Raw genomic sequence first — 27,124 nt, 5'->3', positions numbered from 1 at the left:
ATTTATCTGTAGTCTTAGAGAAAAACATCAGTTTATATACATATAAGCTGTTTATAGTGTTCTTGTGCACATGGGTTTTGAAAGATGTGATTGCCAAGTATGAAATGAAATGTGTGACACATACATGTATGGCATGTTGCAGCAAAATTAGGCTATTGGATGTGTAAAAGTAGATAAACAGTTGTATTTTACCCAATGGATTAAAGAAAATCATGTCTATATCTTTTAAAGACTCTATTATCTGATCCTTTAATGATTCCTTTCCACTTCCATCTTCGTATTCAGCTTTAATCTTTGTATTTGTTCATACATCAAAAGTCTGAAGTGTAATTAAAATGTGGCAAAAGTCCCACGCTAATCAGGTACTCTTCCTCAATTACTTTGGCAGTATCCAAAATAAAGAGAAGGTGGGCAATATATATGCTTTCACAATCCTCTGTTTCATATCTTGTGAGGTAGTTTAGGAGTAACACCTCAAAATTAACAGCCTTGATGTCTCTTGGCTTGTAAAAGTCAATATTTAGTGAAGTGCCAAGCAACTAGAACCTCCCCCCCTTTTAGAATAAAATGTTTAGCAATTCAACTCTGAAGGAAACATGTCCAGAATTGCACTGTAAGATGCTTACTTGGGCTAGTATTTTTTTTACTCTTGCATAAGACTCATTGAAGTAAATGGGGCACACTCATGAATAATTTCAGTTGAATAATATAGGTATCTTTCTAATGCAACATACGAAGGACTCCACTGAGCAGGCTCAGAGCACGTTCCTTCTGCCAATTATATATGGAACTAAGACAAGTTTATATCTAAAGATTAATGGTAAAGGTAAAGAACCCCTGACTCTTAGGTCCAGTCGCGAACGACTCTGGGGTTGCAGTGCTCATCTCGCTTTACTGGCCGAGGGAGCCAACGTTTGTCCGCAGACAGTTTTTCCGAGTCATGTGGCCAGCATGACTAAGCCACTTCTTGTGAAACCAGAGCCGCACATGGAAACACCATTTACCTTCCTGCTCAAGCGGTACCTATTTATCTACTTGCACTTTGACGTGCTTTTGAACTGCTAGGTTGGCAGGAGCTGGGACTGAGCAATGGGAGCTCACCCAGATTCGTACCACCGACCTTCCGATCAGCAAGCCCTAGGCTCAGTGGTTTAGACCACAGCGCCACCCGCGTCCCCATCTAAATATTAAACACTCATCAAAAGACCCTGCTCTTGTAGTTAAGATGCTGCTTCAAATAAGGGAAAGACCAGTCAAATGACATGCACTTGGTGGGATCTTTCAAAAGGGGGCAAGTGGAAGGTTAGCCTTGAAAAAGGATTCAGATAAATATTCATAGCATTTTATGAGGGCCCTAGGAGATAAGGGATGCCATTGCCCACAGGCTGGGCATCACTGCTTTATGCTGTTCCACGAAGTGGGACTGAACCTCAACAGGAAGAACAAAGTAAGTTGAGGTTTTGGCGTTTTCTGTCTCCAAGTTGCAGGGGCAGCTACACAACCTGCTCAGAGACCACTTCATATGATGCTTATGGTAAGAACAGCTATTCCTTCCCTGAGCTTCCCTCACATTAAAGTGTTTGCCAGCAAGACTATCTAAGTTGTTGGAGCTCATGGCTGGATTCCTGTTTTTGCACTTCTGGATCTCTGTTTTCCCCCAGTAGCTTCCAAGAATCCTAAATTCTGCTGTGTGTGCTTATGTACCAAGTTATGCAAATGCTGCAAAGCCAATGGAAACTTCCACTGGCTCCATTGCCATTACACACATCACACATTCACACTTCTTTGACCACATTGTCTTAAAGCAAAACAACCATTGAAAGAAAAGGAGGGGAAGGAATCAAGCTTCTGAGTGAAACTTTAATGACTTGGATTGTCTCAGAAACTTCTCCCTTTGGTTCATTTCTCTTTGTTAATTTAATTAGCATCTTGGCAGATTGTGAAAAAATGTGCCAGGTAAAGAGCCAGGAGGGATGTTAAACATTAGGGAAGCTAAAAATTACAATATGATTATGATACTTTGAACAAATTCTCTAAATTCAAGAGTAAGAAATTCCTTAAACAGAAGCATAAGGTTGTTCATGAGGGGAGTAATCAGATTAACATAAATGCTCAGTAATTGGCAAAGTGTTATTCCTGTGGATTTAAAACTACAGGCTAAACTGTGTACGGGATAAGCAGCAAATATGTTTTGAACTGTAATTTACTTTTTCTTGTGATCATTGCTCTATCATAATACCCTTTGTTTAAGATTCAAGACTTGGAAGACTGGTTTTTGTCCATACTGCAGAGAGGATATGAAGATAGAGTCAGTGGGAGAGGGGGGAAAAGACAGCAGAACCAAAATTATTCAAAATTATTTTTCTTATGAGACCCTTAGCTTCAAGGGACTAATGATGCATTACACTGTGGGAAGCCATGAAAGGGTTTACCAGGGTTCCACCAACATGACCCAAGGCTTAGATAAAACTACACTCTGTGTAGAAGCATAGCAAAGTAAACATCAGATTAAAAACTTGTGTTTACATTCTTCCCAAATTTCACTCTTGATCACTGGCTCCATTTGACTGAAATGGAAGCTTGCTAATAAAGAACAGTATGTCAGCACATATGTGTTCTCCTCCTTAGTGAATGTTACATGAGGTGTAGCCTCTCCTATTAAAGGCATTCTGGAAAAGAAACTGTCAGAATATAATTTTTCACTCTCATCAGTTATTAAACTTCACTAATTCATTGGGTTGTAAAGGACACAGAACGTGTAGCTTACCTTTTTATTCCAAAACTAACTGAATCTGTGTCCCACTCTGTTAGCTGGTACTTCTGATTTTGTATTTTTTATTATTATTATTATTATTATTATTATTATTATTATTATTATTATTACAGACCCCCATGGACAATGTAACTTGTTTTAGAATACAAAAAAGTACTGAAATCTTACAAATATCGTGCTTCATTTTTGAAGTGCGCAACTATGTAACTTCTAAACTGCAGAATTGCATCAAAAGCATAATCCACTTTGCTATGGCCCATTGCTCTGCTTGGCTAAGCCCTTCCTGGGCATACTGAACCCCCTTGGAAACCAGCTGACTGCTGAATGAGACACTGGTCAGCTACATTCATCACAACAGGAATGGAAGGTGGAAGAGCTTTACACCTTGGGAGGCGTATACATTGGTAATTCCATTTGTACAAGGGGAGTGGAAAAAACTAGACAGACATGCTTTCTTCATTATTTTCACAATGCAGCACTTTAAGATTAAAAACACTGGCAATTGTCTTTGTGAAAAGAACTAGTATTTCTTACTACTTGTCACATTTCTAGATTTTAATATTCCTGATGATAATCTTACTAACATGAGTTTGACCAAACTGCGGGAGGCAGTGGAAGACAGGAGTACCTGGCGTGCTCTGGTCCATGGGGTCACAAAGAGTCAGACACGACTAAACAACAACAACAATGATAATCTTGCATCCTTCAAACTTTATTTACCAGAAAACATATTAGGTGAGTTCGAGACCCAGCTACACCAACACTTGTTTCCAGTAATTCATATTTTAACATCTCACAATTGACTAATAGTATCAAAGGGGAAATCCAGTGTGTAGATAAGCAGTAAGGATAGTTAGTGAGAGACTTACCAGTTGAAATGGGGCTTTGTTTGAAAACTGGTAACCTGGAATTTGTAGAATAAAATACAGTAGTTAATAGGTTTTGAAGGCTGTGTATTTGTGAGAAGAAAAGAGTTAGCTCGTGTATCCGTAAAAGGATTCTTGATCTGTGAACAGCTAATTCCCCAGCTAACCATTCTTAGCCTAGATATGTTTTTTTTCTGCAAAGGGGCCTGCTGTGAAGCGAGAGAAGCAGTATAACTGCTTTAACATCCCCTTTTAAGTTTGGGCAGGAGAGGAATGGGTTCTGGGTTCTGTTATTGCCTCCTTTGTTGCCTCAACAGCCTAGTGACCAATGAGAATTCTCAGGAAGTTTCAGAGCCAATCATAAGAAAAGAAGCGACAGCACATCTACATGCTTGCTTTTTTGAAAAAAGTACAATTATGTACCACATTTTCCTTCATGGGGCTCAATGTGATGTGTGTGGTTCTTTGCTCCTCTTTTAATCCCCACAACAACCCTGTAAGGTAGATTAGCCTAAGAGAGCATGGCTGGCCCAAAGTGGCTCACCGGGTGCAGTGCGCTTCATGCCTGAGTGGGGATTTGAACTACTCCAACACCCTAATCATTACTCTCAGTTTCCCTGAAGAAGGACCACTTGGGTCCAAAACACACTGCGATAAAAACATCTCTTTTGGCCATTGTTTTTTTGCTCCTACTTCCAGTGCCCTTTGGTTGGGGGGGGGGTCCCATTTTTGTTGCAAATATGTAAGTTGACCAGAATGCTCACCCACACTACAAATGCTTCCCCTCCACTACTTCATCTGTGTGAATCATGATCAGATGCATAAATAGCACAAGAGAGGTTCAAAGGGAATTTTAACCTTGTGTAAAAAAGTCCTAAATGCAAAACAATTTCTGATGTTCTTTAAACAGTTCCACCCACCACCTCTCTGTCTGTTCCAGGAATTACATTTTACAGGTTGTGTTTTAACTTGTAACTTTCAAGTTGTAAGTTAATTATTCTCCATAACTATATCTGCAACATTTTAAAACGTCCACATTACATTTTCATCAGTGGTAAAAGCCCATTTTAATAAGGTGATTTGTTTTCCCCTGGTCCTCCAAAACCAAGTGTTTGGAACCTCTAGACTGATGTGTGGAATTTCACTAAACTAAATATGTGTAATAAATTCTATTGTCGCATGTGTGGGGATTTCTGCATCTTCCTGAAATGACTTTCTTTCTTTCTTTCTTTCTTTAAATTTTTACAGATTTTGGCTCACATAGTAATGATTACATGAAGTAATTTACCATGGGGATTTTACCTACCCAACCACAGGCTACTGGTAATCTTTGCAATCTGAAATGAGAACTTGTTTCTTGATGGGAATGTGAAGGGATTTTTTTTGTATATATGATCATGTATATATAATCATATTAACATTTTACATAAAATTCTCTAAATATAGAATCAATGCAAATGATTTCATGTAATATGAAGGAGGGGGATATGTTTAGCTTATGATTCTGTATTTTTCCATTGCTCAGTTCTAAAAAACACCTTTTAATTTCCCCACTTTTCTTAAGTGAGCAATGAAACTGAAGTTCTCTGCAACCTTTTGACTTGTATAAATGATTTTATGAGCATAAAAAGATGGAAAAATCAGGCTGGTGTGTTGTTTATATTAAAATTTTATATCAAACGTGTATAGTGCATTCAAATGTCTTAATAAGTAGAACTTTAGTCTTCTTTCTACATTTTAAAATAATCAAATCCTGCAAGCCTTCTACACATTACACATAAGCTAATCAGTTGATGAAATTTCTCAGCACCATCCCATGCAGCATGGCAAATAATTTTTGAAACCTAGTTGCAATCTTACCAGTTCTGTTATAATAAAATGTATTTTCTGCAACTTTGAATATTTCCCAGAAACTATCTTATGGATGTAAATATATATTATGTGCAAGCCAAAGCACGTTTACTCAGAAGTAAGCCCTACTGAGCCCAGTTGAGCTTACTCACTAGTAGGCATACTAAATATTGAGACATTAGCTGATTTGGGTTTTTTAAATTTGGAACTGAAAATAAAAAGGACATCTACAAGAAATGGAATGATGGACAGCTTGCCAAGGTCTAATAGCCCAGATTTGTAGGGGTAGTGTCAAGAAAAAAGCTTCAGGAGAAAGCTTTAGCCATAGGAAAGTTAAAGCCTGGAATAAGTTCAGGTTGGTGAGGGAAGTTATGAGCAAGAAAAGGGAATTACTCAGGTATGCTCAAAGGAAGGAAGAGGAAATGATAGCCACACTGCCTAGCAAGGGTGGTAAGGAAGAACTATTCACTTCCTATTTTGCCTCCTCTTTTGATTCATAAGCTGCATAACTAGCGAAGGATGAGGATTGCAGTTCAAGACGGATAAAGAATTGGATATGCAAAATGGACAACCACCTGTTATATGTTCTAGCTCTGGATATCTTGCATTGAACAAGGAGTTAGACAGGATTTCTTCCAACTCTGTGATTCTAAGGTTCATGGTGGATTTTCCTAATATTAATACTACTTCATACATAAAGGCTAGCATAGAAAAAGAAAAGGGGGAAGAGCTTGGCTTAAAATGCTCTTAACCTATGGTTTTCATTTACTGCTTTTTAAAAAAAGTCTGGAGTAAATAATACGAAAGAATTAAGAAGTCACTAGGAGAAGTAGCTATATGACAGGACATAATGGCAGAATTTTAGGCATTTTGTCCCATATTTCTGTTTTTAAAATCCTGCTTTTTCTGCCTAGTTGTCTTTTTGGGCTAGTTTTTCTCCTCCCACAAGGAAAGTCTGGCTTCGACAGCAATCCTAGACTTCAGCTGTAAGGTCATGTGCAATACTATCATCACACAAAGCCGATCATGGCTGCTGCAGAGGAAACTGCTGCAGTTCTAACTACAAAGAACTTTCCAGGAACTCGACTGCTGTTTGCGGAAATCTGTTCTGGATATCTACAGGTCAGATGTAAATTACTACAGCCTGTTAAAAACTAGAAGAAAAAGCGATTGCATAAATTCCATCGGTGGAGAAAAGGGAATTTCTCTGTACAGGCCTTTCAGTAAAGAATAAGTGAGCTGCAAAGAAAAAAAAATTAGTCATATTAAAGTCATGTAGGACAAAGTGAAGTAAGCATATGTCAGCCCTTCAGTTGAAATTCCCCAGAGAGGAATGGAAAATCTTGCTTGGTTATGCTCATGAGCAGGACAAAGCATATGGAAATCAGGTTCCTAAGTGGCAGCTGTTGATCAACTCATTCCCCACCTAAGCAATTCCTCAGGATATGCAGGCAGGATGTTGTAAGTATTTTGCATTTGGAAAATTTGGAAGATGATAATCGATAGATCATATCACATTGGTATGGATGCCTGGACTAAAATGTTTATTAAATTAAGCACTATAGAACTGGGAAATTAACAAATTAACGAAAATGGGAAACAGACAAATTAATACAGGAAACTGGCAATAAAACTCACAAAGTAAGCTTGATTGTTGTGTAAAAATAATAGAAAATTGATGATAGCAAAAACATAATTTATGAAATGGTATATCGAGTGTATGAGAACAGCCTTATTCTGAGTCAAAGCATTCATAGTTCTGACTACTCAGTGTAGTTGCATGTTGGCATCTGCTTGTCTCAGGAGTTAATGGAAGAGTGTGCCTTCGGGGGTAATGTCAACCATTGGAGAATTACAGCAACTGCTGTGGCTGTAGTGACCGATGTGGGACAGACATGTTTTGTTTCACCTGGGGCAGATGAAGGCATCCGGTTTTGCTGCTACAGGTGCACCATGGTGTTCCTTCTCTCTGTGCTCCTCCCAGCGATCATTCATCATTCCTCCTCTGGTCACTGCTGTGGGAACACAACTTGACTGTCTCCAGGCACTGTGATCGTCTGCAAGGGGTTCCCAGACTGTTGGGTTAATGTTGCCAGCCTTCATGCCACATATGCAGACATCTTTGTAACACAGAGGTGGTCTACCAAATTGACCTAGTGCCTGAAGCCAACTCCCTGTAGAGGATGTCCTTGGGGATCCTGCCATCTTCTATTCTGTGTACATGACCAAACCAGCATAGATGTTGCTGAGACAGGAGTGCGGGCATGCTGGGGATGTGGGCTTGGGAGAGCACATCTTTGTCTCAAAATGTGATGCCCAAGATCTTCCTGATGCAGCTCATATGGAAGGCATTGAGGCATCGCTCCTGGTGAGTTTAAGTTCTATAAAGCGGCATGTGCTTCTAATGTAAATAGAAAGTATAAAAACCAAATTGATTTGAACTTGTAGACCCTCCTGTAACAGAGCATGAATGCTGTTTCATTAGCATCCATGCTAAGGTTTTAATTTGCTTCTCGTGGGTCAGCTAATTTCTCTTCTCTCCACCCCAGAATAGCGACTTTAGAGGTTCAACTGTAGATAATTATGATACATTTATAAAGGAAATAAAGAAGTATTTCACTAGCATTCTCAGGCAAATAAAAAGCTCTTACATGTTTGTAAAGTTCAATTTCTGCAAATCTTTAATAAAATGAAAGAAAAAATGAGTAGCTTTTGAGGAAAATTCTACATTAGTTAAGAGCATTGGGGGATAGAGTTTGTGAATTTCCCCCCCTGCGTTGCATTCAGCTGAATTTATGAATGCTGTTGCTAGTAGCTGAAGGAAAATGTTCCCTAAACTTGTTTTTGAGATTATATGGCATTTAACCTTCCGCTTTCTTTTCTCTTCTCTCTAATGCATCTTACCTTTATCCTCACATTATAAACCTGGAGATAGGGCCGGTGTGGTTCCTAAAAATTAATAATGAATGTTGACTTGTGAACAGTCAGAAAGCGTTTGCTGGAGTGGAATGTTTCCTTCTAAAACTGTTTTTAAATAAATTCCTTGCATTTAGTATTAGCATACATAACAAGGGTGCATTTGTTCAATAATGTGTATGATATCTAACAGACTAAAGTGTATAATATAATACAGTCACTGTTATATATGGATTTTATAGGAAACTATTAAAATGTGTGCACAATCCCAGAAAGCCTGGTTGCAGCTGGATTCATACAGCAGATTTAAGTAGTACAAATAGCTTGAACTGTCGTATTTTAGACGAGAGGCGAGTGCTTCTGATTTTTTACTAAACTCTGTAGAACAGGGAGAGAGAGGGGCAAGAATATTTACCTTCGAGGTGTCCCCTCCCCAAAGATTTCTAGAATGCTTTGTGTTATAGCATAGTGGGACTAGCGATCTCCTACTTTCTCCTCTGTATGTTAGATAAAGTGTCCTTCAGTTTCTCAGATCACTTGTCTAAGGGTGAAGTTGTCTGCCTCCCAACTTTTTTTTTTAAACAGAACAACAGCAGTAGAAACTGCAAATCCAGCCCGAAAGGGGAAGAAGGTGCTTAAGCTTTTCCCCCATGGGACATTTCCGCAGTCAATACTGCATTATCCCACCTTTTTCTCCATTTATAGAGGGAAATATATGGAGCTCTTGTCTCTTACCCTTGTGGCTGAAATGCTGCTTGAGAAGGGAAACTTTGCATTACAGACTTGGGGGCCGTTAGATAAATTCAGAGGAGCAGGTGGTTTGTGGAATGTGGGTTGTTTTGCAGCTGAAAACAGTGAACTATCTGGCGGTGAAAAGTGTTGATAGTTCTCAGGGCATGATGGTGCTGGAAAATCTGGGCTACTAAAAATATTTATTCCATTTGTGGTGCTGGGTTAGACTGAACTTGAAATTCTAAGTTCTTGGAATCCTGAACAAGGCAAGAGTGAGAGAGGAAATTACATTAAATGCACTGTAAACTTTTGGAGCCTCTAAAATAAGTGTAATGATAATGTATTGATCTACAAATTTCAGTATTCGGAATCCATCACCTTTAACAAAATATGGGTAGAGTCTTGTAGGAAGCCATGTGGAAAAGATAAAAACAGGTGTAACATATTTTTTGAAACATCACATTTTATAATATAAATGCTGAATTCATTCTCTATATAGGTTGCTTATTAGATTTGTTTGAAAGCATAAAGCTGGGAATGCAGTGTCTATAGATAAGAATTATTTTGTTAAAGAGCTTCCAAATGTTGGAGATATTAGCAGTTTCGAATAAGAGCTGCTGTGGTTGCTAAGTGCAAAAATCTAGCACAAGCAGTGGGAAATAATATTAGGGTGGGGAAATATTGCTATGGTTACAAAATACTTTCTTTTGAAGGAGAGAGTGATAACACAGCAAGGATCATTGAAAAATACCTAGTGGTGGATTTTGCAGAAACCAATGATGACTAAGGGCAGTAGTATACATTATGAGTGCTGTAGGAAATGTTGCATGATTGCTGTGGAAATCACTGGTATAAAGTGTGAAAGTTAAATATGCATCTGGGGAACCTGACAGTTAGAGCATAACTCTTGGGAGCAGCATGTTTGCTTTTACTTATTACACAAAAACAATGTCAAAAGGTTTTCTAATTTTAATTGAGAAATAGGAGTGCATTCTGTTTCCAAGAACTACGATCATATTTGTGAACCACGATCAACAAAATTTCTTTGTTGTTATTATTAAAATTATTGTCATTAAAAACTACAAACATTACTTGTATGATGAGTTTTGTCTATCGGAGACTGCTCAGGGGCTATCCCTCTCGGGATATGAGAGGAGGGCAGTGGCTTTCAGACTAACTAATTCTGTGCTTCTCACACTAATGCAGCATCTAGGAGGTTGCCAACTTTTGCCCTTGACTACCTGTTGGGTACTTACATTTGGTTTCAGGTATTGAGGTAACATTGTCCTTAAGATGTAACAATGTAAGGCTATGAAGGACTTGATCACAAATTTATTGACAGCTGCATGAGTTATTATAGCTAGGAAGTGGGAGGGACAAGGTGAATATAAAATGGAAGAGTGGTATAAAGAGGTGTGGGATATAGTTATTAATGATAAATTAACACGTGCTATAATAAGGTGGGGAATATGCAGGAGAAATGATTTTGAGAAGATATGGAAGGTGTTTGTAGAATTTGTACAGTACTGTCAAAACAGAAAGGGGTCAAACCATCGCAAGAGGCGTGGAAATTTTGGGAGGTTGGATAGTTACAATGGACTGGTCTTGGGGGTGGGGTGCACATTTTTATTTATATTTATTATTATTACAGTGATAGCCATCCACTAGGATAGCCATCCACTAGGATGACTTTATAAGGCGGTTAGACAAATTTATGTGGAATTACACAGTGAATGGTTACTACCTAGGATGGCTATATTATCTCCAGGACCAGAGACCTATGAATACCAATTACAGTGGTAACTCGGGTTAAGAACTTAATTCGTTCTGGAGGTCTGTTCTTAACCTGAAACTGTTCTTAACCTGAGGTACCACTTTAGCTAATGGGGCCTCCCGCTGCTGCCGCGCCACTACTGCGTGATTTCTGTTCTCATCCTGAAGCAAAGTTATTAACCTGAGGTACCACTGTACTGGGGAGCACAGGTAGGGAGAGTGTTGTTAGGCTCATGTCATACTTTGGGCAGAAGTGACTCACCTAGAATTTTTGTTTAGATGAAATTCAGAACAGGGAGTTATTGTAATCAATCAAGGTATTCTAAGAAAATAAAAGCAAGTGTTTAAAAAGCCCAGTAACATTTTAGTGGAAGGAGGGTTTCAGTTCATCCGGTGTTAACCTCTGGCGGGCAAAACAAATAGAAATGGTGTCACCTGAACCTGAACAACTTGAAAAATGCAGTTCTAAAAGCTGAAAGGTAGATGGGATATAATACTGCAAGTCTGATTTACACTGGTGTCACAATCAGATGAAATCCTGACAGGTACCGGTAGTTAGTAGTGTGAAAATTCACAGTGCTTTTAAATAAAGAACGTGGACAGAGCTCAACTGAGCCAATATGGTTTGCTCTTAGTGAAGGTGCTGAAAATTATCATTCCAAAGAAATTATAGGAAGTTGGGGATCTCTCATGTGGAAGTTGTTGACTCCCCACTCCCCAAAAAATGTCTGGAGTTTTTATTATTATCTGACATATTGCTATTCAATATTTAGGTCACATTAGACCATGCACACTTTGACAAGAAACATTTGCCTAAGGGAGGCAAATACCCTGCATTTTCTGTATTAAAGAGAAGTAGTAGTACTTTGCTTCTCTGCCATCTGCTCTTAAGAATTTATTTGATCTATAGAGCTTGGGTGGTTTTTACAGTTTACTCTCAATTGTCTCTAGCCCAGCAGCAGATACTTGGAAGCTGAATGGGTTTCACATTCCTGTTCAGGCAGTGTTGGTCAACACAGCTACTAAAGCTCTCAAATTTAAGATTGAAGACTAACCTTAGGCCATAGATCTGGGAAGATAACTGTAGGCATTTATAACATTGAAAGGTGAAGAGATGAATGAGTTGATCCCTGATGTTGTGAATGATATTTTTTAGCTCCTATAATGGTGCTTCCGGAGTAGAAATGAAACACAGTTGGCATCTCAGTCTGTCACAGGATGAGTCCTATGTCTGTATATCTATGATGTAGCCTAATAGCTGTTTTATATTGTGTGCATTCTTCCTATTTCAGTTTAGATGAGCAAAGCATTGTACTGGTTAGGGATTCCATGTATGGGGCCTTGGCCATGGCAACTGCAATTCCTGTCTTCTACTTTTACTTCCCATTCTTTCAAATATTACTCAAAGAATGCTAGCATCATACAAAATGATCCAAAATGTTTTCCCATTGTACTCAGTCTGCATGGCTTCAGTGTTCCACTTAAATATTTAGCGGAATTGGGGAGTGAAAGATCTGTTTTATCTATTGCCATTTAATGCTAGGGTACTTCCTTGCTCCATGAATTATTCATCAGGCTGCTTTTATTATAATGCTGACATTATTCAGTACCAGAGCTGCTTCTGCAATAGCTTTCCTTTGCTAAAAAGCTACATAGCAGCAGCTACTACTGGTTTTGGAAGTAAATAAAGACGCTAGTTTTTCATGATTGCTGGAGAATAACACTATTCTAACCCCCTCTTCTTGATTCTTTGTTAGGAAAATAAATTAGCAAAACAAAGAGTTATTGCTACGGCCAAATGAGTAGCTTTAGACTGCAATCCTATATCCATTTACCTGGCACTAAATCCCATTGAACTTAGTAGATCTTACTTCAAAGTAGACGTGTACATCGCTTTACTTCTCCAGGGTACATTTAAGAAAACCAGTTTCTGTCTTTTGCCAGTTGTGAGTGCTTACACTATCAAGGCACCGGTGTATGAAACTATGTGATACAGAAATGTGGAAAATATTTATATTCATATCTCTCATGCTTTTTTCATTTTTTTAAAAATTTGCTTGCAGAACCCTTACCTGTTGTAAGCATGCAGAAATGAGAAAAAAAGTTTCTTTCTTATGCTTGGTTTCAAGTTTTCAGTCCTAAAAACCTGTGCTTTCTTAAGAAAAGAAAAATCCTAGTGCAAATGGTACTTTCCTCCTCCTCCTCCTCCTCATTTTTAAAAAGCCAGTGACAATAACTGAGTCCACTAGGGACAGTCCCCGTGCAGAACGGGGATGCCAAGTCTGGGCTGTGTGCAAGTATTCTCTAACAGACAACTGCATGTGCTTTGCTTGGTTTTCTCCCCAAGAGTGTGATTTTCAAAGTGGCATTTGATTTCCTTCTGAACTGGTATGCATAGCGCTAACTTGCCTTCAGGCAACAGATAAGGGGAATCAAGAGGAGGGGGGCAAAGCAGAGAGCAGATGGATGAACGATTAGATCATTTGGATCAGGAATGTTGCATTTTCTTTTCATTTTTCTGCTTTATACTGAAGTCTCTCTTCTGGTCAGAGTTTCTGAAGGGGTGGGGAGAGAACTTGTCTCAGAAATCCCAGAAAATGTCATAAATGTTTTTAGGTGTGTGTGTGTGTGTGTGTGTGTGTATATACATATATATATATATAGATATAGATATAGATACAAGTTAACAAGGCAAAGAATAGGACTGAAAATATATGTGGTTTCGGAAAATCTGAACCACGTTGCATTACTTCCACTTTTGTTTCCTCGGCTTCCTAAAGTACGAAACATCGGGGAGATAGGAGTTCTGATTTAGATAATGTCTTGCAGTCCTTGGAACAATACATTCTGCTTGTTGGGGGGGTGTTTACGTAAAGGACGTGACATCTGAATAGGGCGGCTGAGACGTCTCAACATTAAGCAGATGCGTTTACAGTGGACTCCAGCTGTTGCCTTTTTCTGCTGAATGTCTTTTTCCTAAACAGGGAAATGTAGGTAAAATGACAAGGGCACAGGAAGCTGCTCCCCCCTCCCCCCCATAGCTTAGCTCAGACCACTCTCTGAGCGCATGGTAGTGGTACAAAGTGTGTGGTCTTTCAGCTCTGACTAATGCATTTTGTACTGTGTGACTGAAAATGCCTCATAGCTTGCCAGGGCTGACTGAGAGTTGTGGAATGTGGTGCCTTTTCTCCTTTTCTCTGATTTCGTGGTGGTGGTGGTGGTGTGTGTGTGTGTGTGTGTGTAGAAACCTGAAGATGCAGAGAAATGCTTGTATGTTGTGGAATTCGGCTGAGAAAGAGAGAGAGACCCCAGCCATGCAAGCTGTGAACGAGCGAAAAGTTGGAAGAATGGATCGGGGAATGAGGATGGGGGCGGGGTAGGAGAAAGAGAGAAGGAGGAAGAGGGTGGGAACAGAGGGGCCCATTTCCCCCCTTCCCCCCCAAGCAGTGACAGCTGGTTCTGTCCTGACTCACATGACAAAGTACTATGAAGTATTAAAGCTTAAGGCAGCCTGAAAAGATGGTCAGCTGACTTCCTTCTCTCAAACTACAGTCAGGTGATCAACTGATATCATCCAGCTCATGGGAGGAAAATACCTTAGATCACAGGTAAGTGAAATTGCCTTCCTTTACAGTATGTTGCATAAAAGACTTTCATCAGTGATTTAAGAAAATATTATTATTATTATTATTATTATTATTATTATTATTATGCTGTAGTCGTTGTCATGTGACAACTGTATGAAGCATCTTCTTCAAACACTGTTGCATGTTCCACTTGTATCTTGTTTTGGTAGACTAGAAAACACCTTGGATTTTTCTAAATCTGTTTTGTCTGTCGTGTTTGTAAATGATTTATTGGAAGAGTTCTGTTTATAAATATAGGTTTGAGGTTTTCATGGGTGGTGTTGAATGCTTCTTTCGTTTGTCATAAAATTATTTGTCGTACTGCAACTGTTTCAAAAATTAATGTTTGAAGGGGAATTCCCAGGAATGAAAGTATGAGTCAAAGAAATAGGACACCTTAAAAAAAAAAAATCCCAAGCCAGAGCTGTGACTCATTTTAGCAAGATGCTTTTATCAATTGTGTTTTCGGGGCCAGTTGCCTATGCTGAGGATGAAAATATTCCAAACTGGAAAATTAAAAACTTGTAACAATGCTATTTATTTATTCTAATTGTTTTTTACCCCCTTTTAAAAGAGAAGTTGGGTGGTGAAAGATAGGTTATCTTGTCACTTACTACTATGTTTATTTTAAGTTTGAGAATAAAATAATAAATGCAGGTGCCCACTGTACTTTGGTTTTGTCACATCAAAAGATGAACATACAAAGTGACTTTCCTTGCTGCAGCGCAGTGCTGAATATTCTTCAGGGAATACTCCCTGGATTTACTCAGCAGAGCTCTTCCTCACCCTTCTGCATCTCCACTCTGTGTGGAGACACAGAGTGCAAGTTGATAAAGCTTGCCCTATGTTCATGAACCTCAGAGGGCTATTATTTAGGTAGAAAAAATGAAATAAGCTTTTGCTGTAGAATCTGCCTCAAAAACAAGTGAGGTGCCAGATTAAGTACCCATATTTTGATAAAAGTGTCATGAGTGTCAGCACAAAATGGTTGCCATGGGCGGTGTAAGGAGGGGAGAAATAAAGAGGGTAAATAGGAATGTGCAGTTAGTTCAGCCATGTCTAATTAAGTTTATATTTGGTAGGGGTTGAGTACTGGAAGATTGCACCAAAGGCTTAATGTAGAAGATGGGTTTTGAGAAACAATCTCAAGGCAAGATTCCACACAGATGTTCTGCAAGAATTTTCTAACCATAAAGAGGCATCTAATCTATTTTATTAAAAGTGTTATGCATTTTGGCCTATTTTGAAAGGTGTTCCTAAAAAACAAAGGACAACATTAGGAGTTCTCTGATAGCCTGAGTTTTAGTCTCTAAACTTCATTCATTTGCCATCTTGCTTTGTTTAATTTATATTGAGGGTAAGGAATCATTTCCATCCTAGTGGCCACATTCTCTTCTGAGCAACCTTGGAAGGGTCACATGACAGTGTGTGAAGTGAAATGAAAAAGTGGATGGAGGAACAAACACAAATTTTGCCTTCATTCAGTAGGCTAGTTTGTACATCCCCCCTCTCTATCCTCTCCAGACAAGCAAGCATCATTATTATCAGAGTGGAAATACACATTCCAGCCACACTTAATGAGGCTGCTGAACAAGGGCAGAGGAAGAGGCTTGGAGGGCCACATTCAGTGCCCAGAAACGAGGTTTCCTAGCCTAATCTGTGTAAGAACTGTTGAGGCATTTGGTATATTGATTCTACTGCACACTGTAGTCACGTGATACTTCATGCCTTTTAAAATTGATTGTTATGGTGGCTGCAAAGATCAGTGCAGGGGCCCATGCCCCCCTCCACGTTTTCCCAAGGTCTTGTTCCATATAGTCACCTGTCATAGGAAGAAAGCTGTTTGAAGGGGAAAGTGAGGCGTGTTTCAGGGAAGTTGTCTGCCTCTATCAAGAAATGGTTGTAGCTGTTTTAATGATGTGGTGGTGATTTCCCAAATGGTAAGTCAACATCCTCTCATGAGTCAATCGCCAGACTTCCAGCAGTGGATGCTGAAGACAAAGAACACCATCTGAGTCAGAGGGTGGGACCAGGACAGGGGATTGGCCCTCAACAAAGATTACATTCTGTTTGTGGATTTCCACAGTAAAAGCTTGGGGAGCCACTGTCATGTAGTCCAGTGTGGCATAGGAAGTGAAAAAAGGGATTTGCAACTTGAGGTTACAGGTTTTGCTATTGGAGGTTATGTATTTTACAAGTTCATCTGAGCCTGACCTATTCTAAGGTATGTCTACATGATTCATGTTTTAGTAATCAACGTTCAAAGTATGTTGAATTGTAAGGTGTGGGTATTCTGCACTGGGAAACTACATGCAAACTAGTTAGAATACCCAAGTATTTCGTATGGTACATGTCATTTTCAAGTGGTGGTTCAATTTGAATGGTAGCTGTGATTTCCTCTAAATTATCTCCATGGACCCATTGATTATGTTGGGTGTTTTGCCTAAGGAATAGTTCATCAGAGGAATCAGAAAGTGTAGCTCAGCTTTGAGGGACAGGGTTATCTTCTGCTTCTGTAGTTGAAGAGAAGGAAGAGGAAACAAGCTGCTGTTTATAGGGCTCTGGGACTGGAAGAATGTTTGACTCCCCCCCCCCCCATATGCAATACATAGAACATGTTGCTACCTATGGGAATATATTGCCCGTACTATCTTTTAGGTCACCATCTGGTGGTGGCAATGACAAAGACTAGCACCCACAAAGATGGACATTGGGTAAGTGCATGCTAAAGGTATAATTTAAAAATAGATGCTGTTACACAGCTTCAGTTCATTTGGAACTTCCCAATGTATTGTGCCTTGTTTTATCTATATTAGATACCAAGGAAGGGAATGAAAAGCATGTGTGTGTTTATGTGTGCATCCGTGTAAACCACGATTGCTTCCCTAATTAAGAGGTTCTGCTACCTCAAAGCAGTGATTAAGGCCTTTTGAAAAAGTGTTTGAGGATTTGGGGAGAAATGTTATAAATTTTGAAACCATAGCACATGTTTGGGAGCAAGTAAAGTTCAGGTGGTTGATTTTATGTAAGAGAGCAAAAATTGGTCTTCTGTCTCTGTTTGCCCCCTCCCCGCCTCACTTTATGCCTTTTTAGGGAAAATTCCTGGCAGGTTGGTGCATATCAGGGATATCTGCAGGATTTATTCAGTTATAGCACAAGTATAAACAGGAAATTTCATGTTTATGTACTTGAGCTGTGCTAGTAATAGGTGAGAGGGGGACAGAAATCGCACAATGATAGGAGATGATTAAGCCTTTTCTACTTGGCTAACAAACTTGTTGCAGCAACAGTGTTTTACCTTCAGAATCTATACAAATGTGTGCACACACTTTAATCTCTGAGGTTCTGTTTCTATAGGGATGATACAATATATAAGGAGGTTTGGGGAGTAATTTATAGTTACACTAAATATATTGCTTATATTCACAATTTTGTACCAAAGGTTAGAAAGTAATGGTGTAGTGACTAGTAAAATTAAATATATGCTGTTTAGGTTAAGCTGCTTTGCAGTTCCAGCAAAGACTGGTAGGGGATTTTTTATTGGAATACTAGTGGTGAATATTCAAGCGTGAGAGTGAAAGTTAGACAAATGTCATTTAAAAGGAGATTGCAATACAGTAGTTAACTATATTTTGGTGTTGGTAAATTGAGTAGAAATCTGAGTTTGACACCTTCTTATCAAGTTATTTGAAAGCACAGCATATCTTCAAGCAGGTGGATATAAATAATTGATTTAAATAATTAAATTGTGTTAACCGAAGAACCTGTATAAACTCATGTGAATTCAACATTGGTATATTTATATAAATCAGAATATTTCTGCCTCTTTCATGCTGCTATGCAATGTCCTGTTTTAAACAGATGTCGTAAGAGTTGCTTGATACAAAAGAAAACCAATTTATGCATTTAGCGATAATTTGATGTGGCTGCATTATGTGTGGTGCCATCTAGTGGTGTACTTGGTGTACTGTAAGGTTTTGGTATTTAATAAACATTGATTAAGATTTGCCGTTTTACTGTTTATATGGGAAGCTTTTAAAACACTTAAAACATTTTTTTCAACCGAAAGCATTGTACATAACATAATTTATACATGCTAATTGAAAGTGTGAAAGTGTTCATTTTTAAAGCATGAGTAGTGTGCTTTTAACTGAAAAAACAAAGAATTTAAAACAGGCATTTAAGTCAGCTTTAGTGAGAAGAGGGATAAACAGTAGAAAAAGGGAAGAATATGGGGAGGAAGAGCATAAACAAAACATTTAAAATTCAATTAATGCTGTTTTGGGGCTTGAAAAGTGCCACATAGTTCTATGCAAACTGGAAGGTAGAATATGAAAGAGATTGTTGAAAAGAAACTGCTCAGGGATTCCTACCATATTCTTTTTGGAAAACAAATGTACACACCTATGTATTAAGATGTAGATGTTATAAGTGTAAGACTCTCATGCTATCCTGACTTCATGGGATGTTTTTAGGCATTCACTTACAGCAGAGTAAAATTTCATACATTGCTTAGAACTTTCTACACCTCTCAGAAATGCTAATCTTTCCAGGATCTCCTTAGGATTTGATTGTGTGTTTCTGTGCCTTCTGGAGTTGATGTGGGAAGTGCTTATACATTCTTTGGTAGCAAATCATGAGCCAAGGGAACAACTAATGTGTGTCTTTACTTACTGATGTTGGAGACTTCTTCCTTCTGTTTAAAAAGCTCTTGGGGAACGTACAGGAATAGTATGCATGTATAACATCCTGAATAGTTGCAAGCTGATGTTTATTACCACCTTTTCAGGAATGATTCCAAGCTCCATATGAAGAAAGGAAATATGGTTACCTAAGATGCAAAATATTTGTGCAATTAATAGCCAAAGAATAGCCAAACTAACAAAAGAACCCCAAGAAAACCACAGGGCAGAGCCTGCCATATATTATACTAGACTCTCAGACAAGCTAGTGAACTAGTGATGTTTTCTTGCATTAAATCATTGCCTGTGACAACCAGGTATTCAGAATCAAAAGTCTGGTTCCTGCCACAACAGGCATCATATTGTAACACACAATCTGCCCATCAGTTACATAATCTGAATGTATGTGTATAGGAATGTGGAGAGAGGTTTAATTTACTGTTCCTTCCTCTGGATTGTTGCCGCTGGATTACTCCAGACAAGAAAGGTTTTCTATAGAGTGTCCTTATTTATAACACAAACTGAAGCAGTCTGCTATTTGGCACAGGTTACAGTGGTTAAAATGCTTTAAAACAGTGCTACATAACAGCATTCCTTAAAGTGCAATACGGCCTAATCTTACATGCATCATATATATACTTGGGGTGTGTGTGTGTGTGTGTGTGTGTATGTATGTATGTATGATGCATGTAAGATTATATATATAATGTGTTGAGTTGTTGGTAACAGTGTGCTCTGGCTTCTGTCACAGTGTCCCATTGCACCAGAAGCGATTTAGTCATGCTGGCCACATGACCTGGAAAGCATGTTCTGTGCCCCAATTGGGAGCATAAGCACACATATATTTATTTATTAAATTTCTATGACACCCTCTCTCTGAGGAATAAAGGGTGGTTCACAATATAGAAACACAAAAATACGTAACAAAGTAACTAGCCAAAGGCCTTGGGAGAAGAGGAATATTTTTGACTGATGCCTAAGCATCTAGTCTCATTGATTTCACTGAGACTATATTTTAGCCTTGGAATTGGGAACCCGCTCCCCTCCAGATGTTGAAGAAGAAGAGTTTGGATTTGATATCCCACTTTATCACTACCCGAAGGAGTCTCAAAGCGGCTAACATTCTCCTTTCCCTTCCTCACCCACAACAAACACTCTGTGAGGTGAGTGGGGCTGAGAGACTTCAGAGAAGTGTGACTGGCCCAAGGTCACCCAGCAGCTGCATGTGGAGGAGCAGAGATGCGAACCCGGTTCCCCAGATTACGAGACTACCGCTCTTAACCACTACACTACACTACACCCACCAACCCTAGCCAGCCTGGCCAATGGTCAGGGATGACAGCAGTTGTTGTCCAAAAGGCCATAGGTTCCCTGTTCCCGTTTCAATCTCCAATAACAAATATGTCCAAGACTTCATATTGCAAAGAAGAAACGTGCATTTACGATAAAAAAATAAGTAAATGCTAGTGTGTGCTTAGAGTAAAAGCTGGAGTAATTCTTAACGGACCTGAGATATGGTCATATTACATGAATTATAAACAGATGCCTGGTCTACTCAGGCAACTAAATTAGGTGGTAGAATCCTGTGTTTTTAAGCCTGGACCATACTGCTTCAGACTTATAGGTAATATATTACTTTTTAAAAATGATCCCAAGGATAAACATTCCTTTCAAACAAAAACAAAAAGCCTAGTACATCAGAGAGAAACAGGTTCTACCCCAGCGTGTTCCCTGCTGAGCTAGTTTTCTACCTCCATGAAGTATTTTATTTGAACAAAGCTTTCAAAAATGTGCTTTCCCAACCTATAGTGGGAATCTGAAGTGATTCAATGAATTAAGGACTACCACATTTTGCTGCCTATGCCGACTTGCTCAAAGTGAATTTTAATAGGAAGACAGAATGTTGGGGTTGGTGAGTTTATAGCAGAACTGAAATTTGAACCTGATTGGCCTTGTTGGCGTGTTGCTAGCGTTCAGCCTCAGTTCCTATTCTACAAAAGAGACACCACAATGCTTCGCCTCACTGTGTTAACGTAAGGGGTAAGCATCACATTCAGCACTTGAAGACCACACAGAGATGCTATTGACATCCTATAGTCAGCTTGGCCTTTTGTAGCTATCAGGGTAAGAAGTTTTCATTCTAACAGATGGATAGATGAATAGATGATAGATAGATAGATAGATAGATAGATAGATAGATAGATAGATAGATAATCTCACTGCCTGGTACATTTAACACAAGAGAATGATAAGTCACTGAGTTTACAGAGTAATACAAGTTGTTGGATGGAATATAAATATGAAGAGGGAATATAAATATGAAGTAGGGGAAACTTTACTTCTGAGTTTTATTTTTCATTGTGGCTGGAGTTGTTGCCCAGGCTGTTTTAGGCACTGTAATTTTAATACTGTAATTATAATATAGTGGTGTGTCATCTACATTGTAGAACTGGTAAACCATAATAGATCGAATGGACTTTGCCACATGACATATTAGTGGCTTTCTTTACTGATTTGTACTCATACCCCTGATCTCTCTTACAAATGGGAAAACAAAAACCTATAACTTGAAACCTTTGCAAAATGGGTAGCTGTTTACCAGCATGAATTGAGAGCAGATCAACACAATACATTTGAAGCACATTAAATACATATTTAAAGCATGTTAATTCCCCCCAAAAATCTTTGGAAGTGCTGGGATATATAGCCCTGTGAGGGGGGAAATGCAGTTCCAAGGATTCTTTGAGGTGCTCATGTGCATTGAATGTGTTTTAACTGTATTGTGTGGATCTGCCATTAACATATGAGAAACTGACTGTTACCTCTTGCTAAAGTGTCATTTGTTTTCTTTCTTATTGGTACTCCTTTGGGAATATCCCAATAGTCATTTGATGCCATGAAACACTGCTGGTATTAGTCTAAAAACAGTAGTGCAGGGAAAGCCTTGCTGATTCCCCCCCCCCCTGTAAAAACATTACAAAACCATTATTGTTATTGTTTTACATACAATTTAAATAACACAAGGAATAGTACAATAACAAGGGAGTTGAAAATGAGGGAAAGGAGAAGCAAGGGAGGTAATGATAAATATAGCAAGGGCCTAACAGTAGTCTAATCAGTCACCATTGCACACTTACCTAATCATTATTACTGTTAAGTGTATTAATTTTTTAACAGAGAACTTCAGGGGTATAAGTAAAATACATTTTCTGTAGCTGCAGTTCAGAACTGAGAAGGTGTAAAGAACTACTTGAGACCCCAAGCATACAGTTTTAAAAACACTAAATAGCTAAAGAAAGGTGTCAGGAGTTGGCAGCCTGGTATTGAAAGACCTGGTGTTTGGAAGGGAAGGGGAGCAGGAAACATTGTTGGTGTTAGAGAAGAATGGAATGTTTAAAAGACCAGGGCTTGTTATTTCCAGGAGAAGGGCGGCTGCTGCAGTCTGCAAGAGCTGTGGGAAGCACTGACTCGATTAGACAGCCCACTCACAGGATATAAGAGGGAAGCATGATCAAGTGGGCAGAGGTCACAAAAATGCCGTGTGTTAGCCTTTCTAGAGATGACTTAGGAGGTACTGCGGTTGCATATCCTGAATTTCCATCACCTAATGCACTGGGTTTATAAAGGAGGGTGGGTTTCAGGATGCAGGGTGTGTGTAGGCAGCCGTTCTTATATGACAGTGGGTGGAGATTGTAGCATTTCTTGTGCTTTTCCTGTGACACTTTTCCTTAAAGAAACAGGCTGCATTTTATTAGGGCCAGTTAGCTTCTGTTTCCCACCCCTCCCTTCCCCTGCTCTAGTCTAGAGGGTGTTGAGGTTATATTTAAAACCCCAGTATTAAATACCAGTTAGAAAAAGCATTCCTCACACAGTAGTTGTGAAGATGGCAGGTTATAAATTAGCTTGCAGGGAGTTTTAGAGAGATTGTAGTAAGTTTAAACCTATAGCAAGCCAGACATTGTAACAGTACACACATGTGCGTGCACACAACACAGAAATAAATGATTGGTGTTGTGTGTTTTAGGTTTCGTCTCCAGAATTACAAAAGCAATCATCCATTTTGCTCCAAGCTCTTCATATTTGCAAATGAATACTTTTCAAATGCATTCCCCCCCCTTTGGATGGTATGACATTAATATTTCTCTTTAAAAAAGGCTTTCAAAATGTATTTTGTTGTTGTAACTCTTAAGTCTGGTGTAGCTTTGAATGGGTAATCTGTGTCATATATAATTCCCAAATTTTTGGCTCTAAAATAGTGAACAGCTTGTCTGTACTAGTGCTTCTCCCCCTCCTAAGCACATAACATTTCTCCATTTAAAGGCATAATAAGACTGTCAAGAGTTTGATTTTCTTATATGTTTCAGTCTGTAGACTGATCTTTGCTAACTCTCTAAACTTTTCTGTCTTTTATGAATCTTTTCAGGTTTATGGGTGTCCCAACACTCCTTTTAACTCAATTTATATAATTAAGTCTTCCTCATGCACTTCTTTCCAATTTCCTTACACTTATATCACCCCTATTCTTAGAATATGCCCTACCATAATTGTTCACTCGTTTACATTTGGCTCTGCCCAGTCACACCCAGTATTTCTTATCAGCTTGCCACTCAATATTAGGATATTAGATCTCACTTTTGAGCTTCATAGGAAAATAATTTCCCTTAAGCTATATGGTTACCAGACAGTGAGTTGTGGGTTTTTGTGGGGGTTTGGAGCTCTAAATTTATATGTCAAAGTTCCTGTTAAAAATTCAAGCAGTTGAATATTCTATTCATACTAACTTGGAAGTAATGGAACCCAAATTTAGACATTCTTGTGTTATAGAAATATCTAAAAGGTTCAGGAAAAGGGGGAGGAAACGGATGGCAAATGTTGATGACCTTGGTACTAATCAGACCATGTGGATGCCTCTCCCCTCACATATTAACTGATCATAACTATCCAGCAATATGAAGTAGTAGATAAAGTCATGCTCTTTCATCTTTGTTCAAAGTATGCATTAGCTTGACTCTTTTAAATTTGTAAGCTTCAGATCATGGTTTAGGTGCTAATCTAAATAATGGTTAGAGGAGAGCCTCGTGTGGATCTGGTATCTGAATTTAATGTAAGTATATACACGAAGATTGTTGTATGGGAAAGGCAGGAAAGCTGTTATATTCTCTAACCTTTCCTTCTATTTTTGCATTTTTCTGCAATGTAACAGTTGCCACAGGACTTAAATACCTGTGCAATTTTGTTGTTGTTGCATAAATTATTTTTTCTTGGGTTCTGAATGATACAATCTCATATCCTTGATTATAACAAATGTTAAAATTCTAAGCCAGGTGGGATTCTTTTTCAAGTCTGAAAGAAATGAAAGTATGTCATAATTCACACTGTTACTATTTGCTTATATTGGTTACAGAAAAGCTGCACATTCGACATGTCGGTATATTGTTTTTGTGAATGTTTTAGATACCAAATGAGAGTTTAGTGCCATGTTACACACATTCTACAACATTTCTGTTTTTCTCGCATGTAAAATAAATGTACTATTAAACGGTGTGAGCATACTCGTGTAGCATAAGGCAGCAGTGTACAGTGCACTTAAATTCCTATAACTGGCATCTCGGACAGTTTATAGTCTTTTTAGCCTTATTAACTCTTGCAGTGCCATCTTCTTTCTCTTTCTCTATGGCCCATATGCTACTTCAGCATTGCATGAAGTGATAACTTTCCCATCCATCCCCAGCTGCATTATGACACCATCATGTGGTGCGTTTCCCTGCATCTGAGCAACATCACTGGCAACTGGAGGCAGGGTAACTTACCTGTGCAGAGCATCCTCTGAGGAAAGAAGGGGAGAGGAAGTGAACCTTGCTCCATGACTCACTGTGCGGCAGTGCTGGGATCACTTCCCACACCTTTTAATAACATTTAAAAGCAGAAATTGAGCAGGCGAAAACTTCTTCATAATATTATCTTCATGCCATAAAAAAGCATCACCTGTGTCATTTCTGTTGTCAGGCCCTGCTTGGGGAAAAGGTGGTGATCTTTGGTATATCTGCTGCACAAAATACATGGAAATGCTAGCCCATCAGCCTGATGTAGTGTAATGCAACATGTGTCAGTCATAGTTCAGTGTGGGGGTCCAAATTAGGCATGACCACAGTTATGTAAATCTTTATCCTGTGTTCATTAAAAAACAAACAACAAAGTCAGAATACAAAGTGCTTAAGAAGAGGGATAGAAGGGAATGGTAGAGTAACTTCATCAGTCTTTCTCCTCAAAATTGCCTCCCCCAGCTGCTGTTTTTTCATTGTAGATGAAAAGATGTCTTATTTTCATACAGGTGGAAAAGAGTAAGAGGTAGCGTGTGACAGTTTTAAAAGGTGTCAGAAGAATCACCGGTTACTGGTGTAGACCAAGCCAGACCATGAGTCCATCAGCTCTGCTCAGTGTTGTCACTGTCAGCACCTCTCCAGGGTTTCAGAAAGGGGTCCTTCCTAGGCCTCCCTGGAAGGATTGAATCTGGGCCCTTTTTGAACGCAAAGTACATGCTCTACCACTGAGTCATGGTTTTCCCCCATAAACAGAAAGATACACGTGACTGCATGCCGCATATAGTTTAGGTCTGAGTTGCTCTCCAAAATATGCAGTGAAAATAAGTTCCTGCAGTACAATAGAAAGTTGGCAGTCTTACAGTTTCATCTAGTGGCATCTAGACCACTATCGTCAATACAGCCGTCTGAATATTTTCACTTCTTTGAAAAAGAATCATCTCATTGCTGTACAAGACAGTTCTGTACAATTCTTTTTAGAACCTGCTTATAAAGGCTGCACAGATGATTCAGATCCCTGATTATGTATAGCTTTATGTTGAGTGGGAAGCTTTCACATGTACCCTATTGCAGGCATGAGCCCTGTAAGACGTCGGAAGCAGCAGAGATGGGACAGGGGCACTGCAGAGGTGGCAGGGCTAGCCAAGGTTGCTGCTCTCCCTCACATGATTTTAATCACATTGAGGAACTGAACACCCAAATAGGGCTTGTGGTGTTCATGTGTGTCCCACAGAGCTTTCCTTGAATGAAGTACACACACACACACACACACACACACACACACACACACACGTACATAGGATTAATAGCTGTGAACTGTGTTTATTTTTCTAAGAGATATTCTTTTAAGTGATAACTGATTAACTAGTTCAAGAAATTTAGACTTTTTTCAGTTTTAGTTTTGATATCCTTGCTAAAAGCTTTGTGATGGTTAGCACACTACATAAACAAAATACAAACATTATCTTTTTTTCTCTCTACTCACAGTGGTACTGCATAGTTGTGGTCTGACTTTTGCCCAATGCCTCCATGCAAAGCCACAGATTCAGACTGGGTGGCATAAACAAAAATAAGGGTTTTCTGTTTCTGTGTTGACTTGTTTTATAAACTGAGGGCATTACTTTTAAGTAGAGCTGTTGTGTGAGGTGTATGCCTTTCTGTAAGTAAATGTCCTCTGTAACCACTCAAGAATATAAAGTGCATCACATCAGCATGCAGAAAAAGTCATATGAGTATTGAACTCGCCCATATTACTAGAGACGGGAAGACAGGCAAGGAAAAGAGCTTTCTTTCTTTCTTTCTTTCTTTCTTTCTTTCTTTCTTTCTTTCTTTCTTTCTTTCTTTCTTTCTTTCTTTCTTTCATCACTAACTGGATTAGGCTGTCCACCTATAAACATGTTTTTGAAGGGTGAAAAGATATTCTCTACCCTTCCTTAACTTATGTTTGCAAAAGACCACTCAATGTAAGAAGTCATATACTCACTCTGTTCCTTCTCCCCCACCTCAAGAGAGAGATGAATCTGGAAAATCCTATATATTGTCCCTCACTGGGATCCTGAAAGGCTGTCTGATTGCATTCGCTCTC

General features: G+C 38.9%; 2 long non-coding RNA genes across 3 annotated transcripts in view; one reads left to right on the top strand and one right to left on the bottom strand.

Moving 5' to 3' along the window:
* LOC309368046 overlaps nucleotides 1-27,124 on the top strand; it is a 65,165-nt gene that overhangs the window by 9,406 nt on the left and 28,635 nt on the right. The window contains exon 3 of one of the 2 annotated variants that reach the window (XR_014167513.1): nucleotides 4,888-7,746. The exons of the other annotated variant lie outside the window; for it this stretch is intronic. This is a non-coding gene — a long non-coding RNA (uncharacterized lncRNA). Of the gene's footprint in view, nucleotides 1-4,887; nucleotides 7,747-27,124 lie in introns of those variants that run through there. 2 annotated transcript variants of the gene reach the window in all.
* Nucleotides 272-27,124, bottom strand: LOC309368047. The gene is made up of 5 exons (XR_014167514.1): nucleotides 27,023-27,124; nucleotides 25,030-25,122; nucleotides 24,443-24,562; nucleotides 3,643-3,677; nucleotides 272-2,284 (listed from the first exon to the last, which is right to left on the bottom strand). It is a non-coding gene; the product is annotated as an uncharacterized lncRNA (long non-coding RNA).

Source organism: Podarcis melisellensis (genome assembly GCF_964234715.1).
Source record: "Podarcis melisellensis genome assembly, chromosome: 4".
Classification (NCBI taxonomy): Eukaryota; Metazoa; Chordata; class Lepidosauria; order Squamata; family Lacertidae; genus Podarcis; species Podarcis melisellensis.
This window is presented reverse-complemented; position numbering and strand designations above follow the sequence as displayed.